We start from the raw sequence: 11,603 nt of genomic DNA, 5'->3' as shown, positions 1-11,603 counted from the left end.
AATTGATGGTAGTTAGGTGTCCTTTTTCTTTAATAATTGGGATGAGTATGACACATACAACTTTACACAGCATTCTCAGTGAGTGAGGAGAGAAGCTAGAGAAGACTTGAGATGAGTGAAATACAGGCTTGAGAAACTAAGCAGAATTTCTACTACCAGTGAGGATTGAGGGAGCAGTGTTCCTGTAATGGAGGGAAAATGAATAAAACCTCGAGTCCCAACTCAACAGGGACCTTTCTCCTCCTAGCCGGCTGGAATGCAGGCTTGAAAAAAAAAAAAAAAAAAAAAGGAAGTGTGGGGAGGGCTATTTTTTTAAATAAGACATCTGAGAAATGATCATGAACACGGTAAAGCTGGTTTTCAACAAAGGAAAGTGAGAAAAGTAGTGATAGCTGGAAGCTGGTCGTGGAGGAAGAAAGGGAACTTCTGAATCCACGAAGAGAGTATACCCAATTTGGGTGGGCAGGACTCCAAAGCCTTTAGGATCAATGGACCAGAATAGAGAAATGAAAATGCAACAAGAACAGCTGTGGGGAAAAGGCAGAAGTGGGGGAGGAAGCGAAGAGGGTGTGTACTTTTCCTTTCTCATCTGAGAAAGGGAAATTTTGTGCTGGGAAGAGTTATGCGGGAGGAGGAAGGAAAGGCGCCAGGAATGCCTGGAAGGTATGTGATATCTGACCTTATGATCTCCTGCAACAATTACTATACCAATTGTGTCCCTTCGCCTCTGCTCTAAAAATATCATTAGGTAAATATCTGTTTTATTAACATTGTGAGAAATTAGCCTGGTTTACAGAATTCCACAAAACTGCTTGCAGTAATGAGAGGCTGCTAGGATGTAGGTGATACTAGGAGAAGCAGTGCCTTATCTGGATTCCCAGGGCTCTGGAGGCACCGCTTTGGGTTTAAAATTTTTCCTTAGTGACCTTGAACGTAGTGAAATAGGAGAGAACGTTGATCTCAGAGTAGTAATAGCACCAACCACAGCCTTAATGCCCAGCAGGCTTAGTTCACTGGAATAATTAGCCTAGTTAATGCATGACTCAAGATGTCCACACAGTGGCCCCCACACAGTCTGAAGGGGAAACAAAGAGAAAGCCAGAGAGCCTTTCATACAAGGGAACCAACTGCGTTTACATGCAAAAGAGCCATCTCCTGTGGCTACCTAAGAGCAATGACTCTCTGGGAGTGGAATAATTTATACATGTGTAAAAACTTTATTTTTCTACATATTTAGCTCAAGAGTGTGTTAAAATATCTGCAAACAACTCCAGACCCCCTCCCCATCTTATTTTTATCCTAAAGGCAGTGTTACATGGATATCCAAATGTTCTGAGAGGACAATCTTAAATATACAAAAGATTTCCTAATTTATCACCATATGCATGCTGGAAACTGACAGTGCTAACTTTGGTAATATCCTTTTAACTCTGATTGAATTATATGTTAATTCCTTGTGGTGGTCTTAGATTTCAGACACAATTAAAGATGGCGTAATTCATGAACAATCACAGCAGCAACAATTTCTAATTTCCACTCATCCTCTGTGTCATGTGATATGTTTCAGAAACTCACTTAAAATTGAGAAAATAAGCCATTCCTAATTGTACTTAACTAAGGAAATAGCTCATTTATGAATCTAAGAAGATTAAAGAATATGGCTTTAGTGTGTTTGTTTAGAATCTATGCCAAAATTTTTTTCAGAAGCACAAATCTGGTTTTTTTCTTTTCCTTAAAAAAACTTTAATAAAGCTAAATATTAAAAGAAAATAAGAAACAAAGAAGAAAGAAAGAGAAAGAAAAGAAAGGAAGAAGACAAAGAAAAAAGAAAGAAAGAAAAGAAAGAAGAAAGAAAGAAAAGAAAGAAGAAAGAGAAAGAAAGAAAGAGAAAGAGAAAGAGAAAGAAAGAAAGGAAAGAAAGAAAGAAAGAAAGAAAGAAAGAAAGAAAGAAAGAAAGAAAGAAAGAAAGAAAGAAAGAAAGAAAGAAAGAAAGAAAGAAAGAAAGAAAGAAAAGGGAAGAAAAAAGGGGGCTCCATATGCAGTTTCAGCACTAAGGGATCCTGACAAGTAATTCACCTCTGCTTTGAATGTGGGATCTTTACACTCTATGATGTATACCTTTGGAGTGGTTTTGTTTTGTTTTGGTTTTTTGTTTTTTTGGTTTTTGTGTTTTGTTTTTTTGAGATGAAGTGGATTTTTTTTTAATCCGTCATTGCATTATTGGAGTTTTATGTGATTTAATATATAAAAAGTGAGAGTATTCTCCAACTAGTTGTTTGGGTTTCCGTAAAGTTCGATTTCCACAGGTTAGCGCAAGCTATCTTTTAAAAATGAAATTTCAAGCATGTTGCTTGAAATTCTTTAACATGTTCTCAATTGCACCCATGATCTATACCCTTCCTGCCTTTTTCGTGCACTGCTCTCCACCCACCCTGGGCCTGGCTTTGCCTCCAACGTCAGAGTGATTTCTGGGCTTGCTTTTTGGGTTTTTTTGTTTTTTTTGTTTTTTGTGTGTGTGTGTGTGTGCCTGGAAAGTTCTTCCCTGAAGAATTTTTAAATGGCTATCTTCTTTGTGTATCTCCTCTCAGAACATCATTCCCTGACCTTCCTTTCTAGGGCTCTGAATCCACCCCATTGCTGTCTATCCAGTCAGTCTCTCTTTTCTATCTGGCATCCATCATAAGCAATCTGCTTATCTCGTTTTTGGTGAGTTTATATCTGTTTATTCCCCGAAGAAGACCACCAGAGTCCAGAGTCAAAGCTAAGCAGCAAGGATCTTTATTACAGGTTCGAACCTGGAACTCTCCCTCGCTCGTGAAACGAGACGGGCAGGAGAGCTCCCCCACTGAGCTCCGAGCAGTGTTATATAGTCTAAGAAAAGTGGGCATAGAGTTATTATACAAATCAGATATATGATTGGCTAGTGTTTGAACAAGGCGATTTGGCTAACTATGATTGGTTCCCGCCATTTCTGATATTTTGGTTCAAACTTTGAGGTGGGAGAGCAGGTTTATGGCAGCAAGAGTTTATCTTACTTAAACACGTCTTGTGACCTTGCCTCAGAACTTACAAAATCTCTGGTATGTGCAAAACAAAATCTCTGGTACGTGCAGAAAACCAGGTACTCACAGAACTTACGAAATCTCTGGTATGTGCAAAGATTAGAGAGCAGAACAAGGGTGTAGCAGGTGGGGGGCGGGTACACATCTATCTTTGTGTCCTTTCACTACCACTGGATTATAAATTCTTCTAGGATAGAGACCTAGTTTATCTCATTCACCATTCTCTTCCCTTAGTGCCTGGTATGTAGTAGGTGTTCAATAAATGAGTTTGAAAGAATGGATGAGTGATATGACATTGATCTGTACCTATTTTTTCTTTTTAGGCTATCTTTGTTGAGTTTTGGTATAGATTTTATGTGTGAGTTCCTGAGAAGGAAAGAAGTCCTTGAGTGGTTGCGTAAATGTGGTTCAAGTAAGATGCCGAACCATGCCAGCCATGTGGACTCTGCCACAGTGAAGGAGGAAGATAGAGAAAACGGGTTCCAGTGTGTGTGTATGTGGGGGTGGGAGGGGTGTGTTGATTTAGAGGTGTACAGATAATGGTGGTGTGCTCCATGCCTTTCTTTTTTTTTTAAGAATGAAACCAGGACATCAGCTGAGCTTATAAGAGGGGAAAGTGGTGCAGTAGGGTTAAGGCATAATGAAAAGATTTAGAATTATCTTAAAAGAGTAGGAAAGCAAACCATGTAGAGATGTATAATAGGATTCCAGTGTTGAGTGTACATTTTATCACCATGGATTTGAAGTGAGACAGCTGGAATTTGGGATTTCCCTAACACTTGAGGTGGGAACGTAAATTATTAATCACTTTTATGGAGCCAGTGTCCTTTGACCAAGCAATCCTAGTCTAGGAATTTATCCTAAAGACAACTGGACAAGTTTGAGAAAATGTATATATAAAGTTGTTTAACAAAATATTTTATTATAATTGACAACAAATACGTGGAAAGTATCTAAATATTCAGCAATATGGGATTGGATAAATTCTGAAACATACAATGGGGTATTTTGCAGCTATTAAAGACTGTCTGTCTATATTCATTGATATGATGAATAGGCATGATGAGTTATTAGTGAAAAAAAATTCAGTTTTCAAACCAGCACATAGTATAAAACCCTTTTTTAAAAGTCATTTACACTTATGTATTTTAGCATAGAGAAAGACATGGAAGGATGTTCACCAAAATGTCAACTCTTCTCACCCTCTTCTATGTATCTTTTTGAATTGGGTGAAATGTTCTATAATGAGTATTTGAAAACAGAATAAACAGAAAAAAAAAAAGGTTTAATTAGATCCCATTTGTCAGTTTTTGCTTTTGTTTTTGTTGTTTTTGGTGTCTTTGTCATGAAATTTTTGCCAGTTGCTATGTCCAGAATGGTATTGCCTAGGTTGTCTTCCAGGGTTTTTATAATTTTGGGTTTTACATTTAAGTCTTTAATTCATCTTGAGTTGATTTTTATATATGGTGTATATACAGTCTTCTACATATGGCTAGCTAGTTATCCCAGCTCCATTTATTGAATAAGGAGTCCTTTCCCCATTGCTTGTTTTTGTCAGTTTTGTTGAAGATCAGATAGTTATAGGTGTGCAGGCTAATTTCTGGGCTCCCTCTTCTGTTTCATTGGTCTGTATGTCTCTTTTTGTACCAGTACCATGCAGTTGTGGTTACTGTAGCCTTGTAGTATAGTTTGACGTGATGCCTCCAGCTTTGTTCTTTTTGCATACAATTACCTTGGCTATGTAGGCTCTTTTTTAATTCCATATAAATTTTAAAATAGTTTTTCTTTCTTGTTCTGTGAAGAATATCATTGATAGTTTGATAGGAATAGCAGTAAATCTGTAAATTGCTTTGGACAGTGTGGCCATTTTAATGATACTGATTCTTCCTATCCATGAGTATGGAATGTTTTTCCATTTGTTTGTGTCATCTCTGATTCCTTTGGGCAGTGTTTTGTAATTCTCATTGTGGAGATCTTTCACCTCCCTGTTTAGCCGTATTCCTAGGTTTTACTCTTTTTGTGGCAATTGTGAATGGAATTGCATTCCTGATTTGGCTCTCAGCTTGGCTGTTGTTGATGTATAGAAATGCCAGTGATTTTTGTGCATTGATTTTGTATCATGAAACTTTGCTGAAGTTGTTTATCAACTGGGATCTAATGAAATGTAAGAGCTTCTGCACAGCAAAAGAAACTGTCAACAGAGTAAACAATGATCTATAGAATGAGAGAAAATATGTGCAAACTATACATCTGACAAAGGTCTAATATCCAGCTTCTATAAGGAATTTAAATTTACAAGAAAAAAACAACCCCATTAAAAAGTGGGCAAAGGACATGAACAGACACTTTTCAAAAGAAGACATACATGTGGCCAACAAGTGTATGAAAAAAGCTCAATGTCACTGATCATTAGAGAAATAAAAATCAAAACCACAATGAGATACCATCTCACACCAGTCAGAATGGCTACTATTAAAAAGTCAAAAAATAACAGATGCTGGTGTGGTTGTGGAGAAAAGGGAACGCTTATACACTATTAGTGGGAGTGTAAATTACTTCAACCATTGTGGAAAGCAGTATGGCAATTCCTTAAAGAGCTAAAAACAAAACTACCATTCAACCCAGCAATCCCGTTACTGGGTATATACCCAAAGGAATATAAATTCTTCTACTATAAAGACACTTGCACACATATGTTTATTGCAGCACTATTCATAATAGCAAAGACATGGAATCAACCTAAATGCCCATCAGTGGCAGATCAGATAAAGAAATTGTGATACATATATACCATTCAATACTATGCTGCCTTAAAAAAGAACCAGATCATGTGCTTTGCAGAAATATGAATGGAGTCGGGGGCCACTATCCTTAGTAAATGAACACAGGAACAGAAAACCAAATACCTCATGTTCTCACTTATAAGTGGGAGCTAAATGATGAGCACACACAGACACAAAGAGGGGAGCAACAGACATTGGAGCCTATTTGAGGGTGGAGGGTGGGAGGAAGGCGAGGATCAGAAGAAATAACTTTTGAGTACTAGGCTTAGTACTTGGGTGATGAAATAATGTGTACAGCAAACCCCCATGGCACGAGTTTACCTATGTAACAAACTTACACATATACTCCTGAACTGAAAATAAAAGTTAAAAAGAAAAAAGAAAGACCCATCTGTGTAGTGCGCGCTCTCTCTCTTTCTCTTATTTGATTTATTCTCTTTCTTATCCATTACATGCATTAACCCTTGAGAACTTCCGGTGCCCTGGGGACCCTGAAAGATCAGCTAGCAGGATTATTGCAGGGCTCAGTGCAGTGATGCAGAGGCCTCCTCCAGCAATCCTGAAGTTGAAAGAGAATATCCACCTCCCTTATGCACAAGGGATAGATTTGGGGGTGGCATTGAAGGTCTTTCTCCCATTTTGCTGGCAGTGGTAGCAATGCATTGATTAGCAGGAGAGGTTTTCTCTCTAATAAACCAGAAACTAACACTTGTGGAGTTCCTGCTATACACCAGCACTGTGCAGGGTGCTTTACATTTAAAAAATAAATCTGTTTAATCTTCACAATACTTCTGCAATAAAAAATTATTATCTCCACTTTATAGATGAGAAAAAAATGAGGAACAGTGAAATAAAAGCACTTGCATAGCACACAATATAGGAAGGAGTGGAGTGAGAATCTAAAGTCAAGTTTACAGCATACTGTTTTCAGGCAAAACCACTTTCAATTTAAAATCAGATTCTTTTCTCTCCCCAATCTCCTCCAGCTAGTTTTTTATCCATGTGGATTTGTCAGGAGACAAGGAAAATCAATATCCAGCAATGTGTATCTAGTGTTTAACAATCACATCATAACACATGAAAAAAAAAATGAAGCTTATCAGATCACCATTGTATGAAATATTTCCCACTTGGGACCATACAGCTCTGTATTTTTCTGATCAGTTACAATTTTTAGGATCTAGTCTTTATCCCAGAGACCCAGATCTGTGTATTCTGTATTCTTTTGTACCCTGTGTTATTGCTTCACCAAGAGTGTACTCCAGGTTATTTTTTGTCGTTAATTTTGTCATTTTGTGGTCATTGATAACATCAGTTAACAAAAATATTATTAAACTGTCCACTGCAATGTGCATTTGTGAGCACTGGCAATGATTTAGCAGAATAGAATGAGTTAGATTCCCAATTGTGGTAGATCACGTGGAGTAGCAAACAGAGCACAGAAACTCTGGATCCTAATTCTTGATTTCCTGGCAGTGATACCTGCCCATTCCATTATGTAAGGTATAAGGGGCAGAAGATCAGGGAGAACCATAGGGCTGTAAGATATTTTATAAGGTGTTAAATAAGGGGACACTACTTTATTTGGGGCATGTCACTCAATCTCTTCAACTCTGTGTTAAGTAGGTATCATGGGCTAAATTGTGGCCACCCAAAACTCATACACTGAACCCCTGGTACCTCAGAACATAATTGTATTTGGAAATGGAGTCTTGTTTTTTATATATACTTTATGTTCTAGGGTACATGTGCACAATATGCAGGTTTGTTACATGTTGGTGTGCTGCACCCATTAACTCGTCATTTACATTAGGTATATCTCCTAATGCTATCCCTCCCCCTTACCCGCCCCCCCCACAACAGGCCCCAGTATGTGATGTTTCCCTTCCTGTGTCCAAGTGATCTCGTTGTTCATTTCCCACCTATGAGTGAGAACATGCAGTGTTTGGTTTTCTGTTCTTGCGACAGTTTGCTGAGAATGATGGTTTCCAGCTGCATCCATGTCCCTACAAAGGACATGAACTCATCCTTTTTATGGCTGCATAGTATTCCATGGTGTATATGTGCCACATTTTCTTAATGCAATCTGTCATTGATGGACATTTGAGTTGATTCCAAGTTTTTGCTATTGGGAATAGTGCCACAATAAACATACATGTGCATGTGTCTTTATAGCAGCATGATTTATAATCCTTTGGGTATATACCCAGTAATGGGATAGCTGGGTCAAATGGTATTTCTAGTTCTAGATCCTTGAGGAATCACCACACTGCTTTCCACAATGGTTGAACTAGTTTACAGTCCCACCAACAGTGTAAAAGTGTTCCTATTTCTCCACATCCTCTCCAGCACCTGTTGTTTCCTGACTTTTTAATGATTGCCATTGTAACTGGTGTGAGATGGTATCTCATTGTGGTTTTGATTTGCATTTCTCTGATGGCCAGTGATGATGAGCGTTTTTTCATGTGTCTGTTGGCTGTATGAATGTCTTCTTTTGAGAAATGTCTGTTCATATCCTTTGCCCACTTTTTGATGGGGTTGTTTGGTTTTTTCTTGTAAATTTGTTTGAGTTCTTTGTAGGTTCTGGATATTAGCCCTTTGTCAGATGAGTAGATTGCAAAAATTTTCTCCCATTCTGTAGGTTGCCTGTTCACTCTAATGGTAGTTTCTTTTGCTGTGCAGAAGTTCTTTAGTTTAATTAGATCCCATTTGTCAATTTTGGCTTTTGTTGCCATTGCTTTTGGTGTTTTAGACATGAAGTCCTTGCCCATGCCTATGTCCTGAATGGTAATGCCTAGGTTTTCCTCTAGGGTTTTTCTGGTTTTAGGTCTAACATTTAAGTCTCTAATCCATCTTGAATTAATTTTAATATAAGGAGTAAGGAAGGAATCCAGTTTCAGCTTTCCACTTATGGCTAGCCAATTTTCCCAGGACCATTTATTAAATAGGGAATCCTTTCCCCATTTCTTGTTTTTGTCAGGTTTGTCAAAGATCAGATGGTTGTAGATGTGTGGTATTATTTCTGAGGGCTATGTTCTGTTCCATTGGTCTATATATCTGTTTTGGTACAAGTACCAAGCTGTTTTGGTTACTGTAGCCTTGTAGTATAGTTTGAAGTCAGGTAGCATGATGCCTCCAGCTTTGTTCTTTTGACTTAGGATTGTCTTGGCAATGCAGGCTCTTTTTTGGTTCCATATGAACTTTAAAGTAGTTTTTTCCAATTCTGTGAAGAAAGTCATTGGTAGCTTAATGGGGATGGCATTGAATCTATAAATTACCTTGGGCAGCATGGCCATTTTCACGATATTGATTCTTCCTATCCATGAGCATGTAATGTTCTTCCATTTGTTTATGTCCTCTTTTATTTCATTGAGCAGTGGTTTGTAGTTCTCCTTGAAGAGGTCCTTCACATCCCTGTAAGTTGGTTTCCTAGGTATTTTATTCTCTTTGAAGCTATTGTGAATGGGAGTTCATTCATGATTTGCCTCTCTGTTTGTCTGTTATTAGTGTATAAGAATGCTTGTGATTTTTGCACATTGATTTTGTATCCTGAGACTTTGCTGAAGTTGCTTATCAGCTTAAGATTTTGGGCTGAGACATTGGGGTTTTCTAAATAAACCATCATGTCATCTGCAAACAGGGACACTTTGACTTCTTCTTTTCCTAATTGAATACCCTTTATTTCTTTCTCTTGCCTGATTGCCCTGGCCAGAACGTCCAACACTATGTTGAATAGGAGTGGTGAGAAAGGGCATCCCTGTCTTGTGCCAGTTTTCAAAGGAATGCTTCCAGTTTTTGCCCATTCAGTATGATATTGGCTATGGGTTTGTCATAAATAGCTCTTATTATTTTGAGATACGTTCCATCAATACCGAATTTATTGAGAGTTTTTAGCATGAAGGGCTGTTGAATTTTGTCAAAGACCTTTTCTGCATCTATTGAGATAATCATGTGGTTTCTGTCTTTGATTCTGTTTATATGCTGGATTATGTTTATTGATTTGCATATGTTGAACCACCCTTGCATCCCAGGGATGAAGCCCACTTGATCATGGTGGATAAGCTTTTTGATGTACTGCTGGATTCGGTTTGCCAGTATTTTATTGAGGATTTTTGCATCGATATTCATCAGGGATATTGGTCGAAAATTCTCTTTTTTTGTTGTGTCTCTGCCGGGCTTTGGTATCAGGATGATGTTGGCCTCATAAAATGAGTTAGGAAGGATTCCCTCTTTTTCTATTGATTGGAATAGTTTCAGAAGGAATGGTACCAACTCCTCCTTGTACCTCTGGTAGAATTCAGCTGTGAATCCATCTGGTCCTGGACTTTTTTTGGTTGGTAGGCTATTAATTATTGCCTCAATTTCAGAGCCTGCTGTTGGTCTATTCAGGGATTCAACTTCTTCCTGGTTTAGTCTTGGGAGAGTATATGTGTCCAGGAATTTATCGATTTCTTCTAGGTTTTCTAGTTTATTTGCATAGAGGTGTTTATAGTATTCTCTGATGGTAGTTTGTATTTCTGTGGGGTCGGTGGTGATATCCCCTTTATCATTTTTTATTGCATCATTTGATTCTTCTCTCTTTTATTCATTAGTCTTGCTAGCGGTCTATCAATTTTGTTGATCTTTTCAAAAAACCAGCTCCTGGATTCATTGATTTTTTGGAGGGTTTTTTGTGTCTCTATCTCCTTCAGTTCTGCTCCGATCTTAGTTATTTCTTGCCTTCTGCTAGCTTTTGAATGTGTTTGCTCTTGCTTCTCTAGTTCTTTCAATTCTGATGTTAGGGTGTCAATTTTAGATCTTTCCAGCTTTCTCTTGTGGGCATTTAGTGCTATACATTTCCCTCTACACACTGCTTTAAATGTGTCCCAGAGATTCTGGTATGTTGTATCTTTGTTCTCATTGGTTTCAAAGAACATCTTTATTTCTGCCTTCATTTCATTATATACCCAGTAGTCTTTCAGTAGCAGGTTGTTCAGTTTCCATGTAGTTGAGCAGTTTTGATTGAATTTCTTAGTCCTGAGTTCTAGTTTGATTGCACTGTGGTCTGAGAGAGAGTTTGTTATAATTTCTGTTCTTTTACATTTGCTGAGGAGTGCTTTACTTCCAACTATGTGGTCAGTTTTAGTGTGGTGCTGAGAAGAGTGTATATTCTGTTGCTTTGGGGTGAAGAGTTCTGTAGATGTCTATTAGGTCCGCTTGGTGCAGAGTTGAGTTCAATTCCTGGATATCCTTGTTAACTTTCTGTCTCATTGATCTATCTAATGTTGACAGTGGGGTGTTAAAGTTTCCCCTTATTATTGTGTGGGAGTCTTAGTCTCTTTGTAAGTCTCTAAAGACTTGCTTTATGAATCTGGGTGCTCCTGTATTAGGTGCATATACATTTAGGATAGTTAGCTTTTCTTGTTGAATTGATACCTTTACCATTATGTAATGGCCTTCTTTGTCTCTTTTGATCTTTGTTGGTTTAAAGTCTGTTTTTTCAGAGACTAGTATTGCAACCCCTGCCTTTTTTTGTTTTCCATTTGCTTGGCAGATCTTCCTCCATCCCTTTATTTTGAGCCTATGTGTGTCTCTGCATGTGAGATGGGTCTCCTGAATACAGAAAACTGATGGGTCTTGACTCTTTATCCAATTTGCCAGTCTGTGTCTTTTAATTGGACCATTTAGTCCATTTACATTTAAGGTTAATATTGTTATGTGTGAACTTGATTCTGCCATTGTGATGTTAGCTGGTTATTTTGCTTGTTAGTTAATGCAG

The 11,603-nt window shown here is 37.9% G+C and overlaps 1 long non-coding RNA gene across 1 annotated transcript; it reads left to right on the top strand.

Moving 5' to 3' along the window:
• The first annotated feature begins 344 nt into the window (after positions 1-344).
• LOC144333794 (uncharacterized) lies at positions 345-6,229 on the top strand. The gene is made up of 2 exons (XR_013402851.1): positions 345-663; positions 1,753-6,229. It is a non-coding gene; the product is annotated as an uncharacterized LOC144333794 (long non-coding RNA).
• Positions 6,230-11,603: the final 5,374 nt, after the last annotated feature.

The sequence above is a fragment of the Macaca mulatta genome, chromosome 13, assembly GCF_049350105.2.
Source record: "Macaca mulatta isolate MMU2019108-1 chromosome 13, T2T-MMU8v2.0, whole genome shotgun sequence".
Lineage (NCBI taxonomy): Eukaryota > Metazoa > Chordata > Mammalia > Primates > Cercopithecidae > Macaca > Macaca mulatta.
This window is presented reverse-complemented; position numbering and strand designations above follow the sequence as displayed.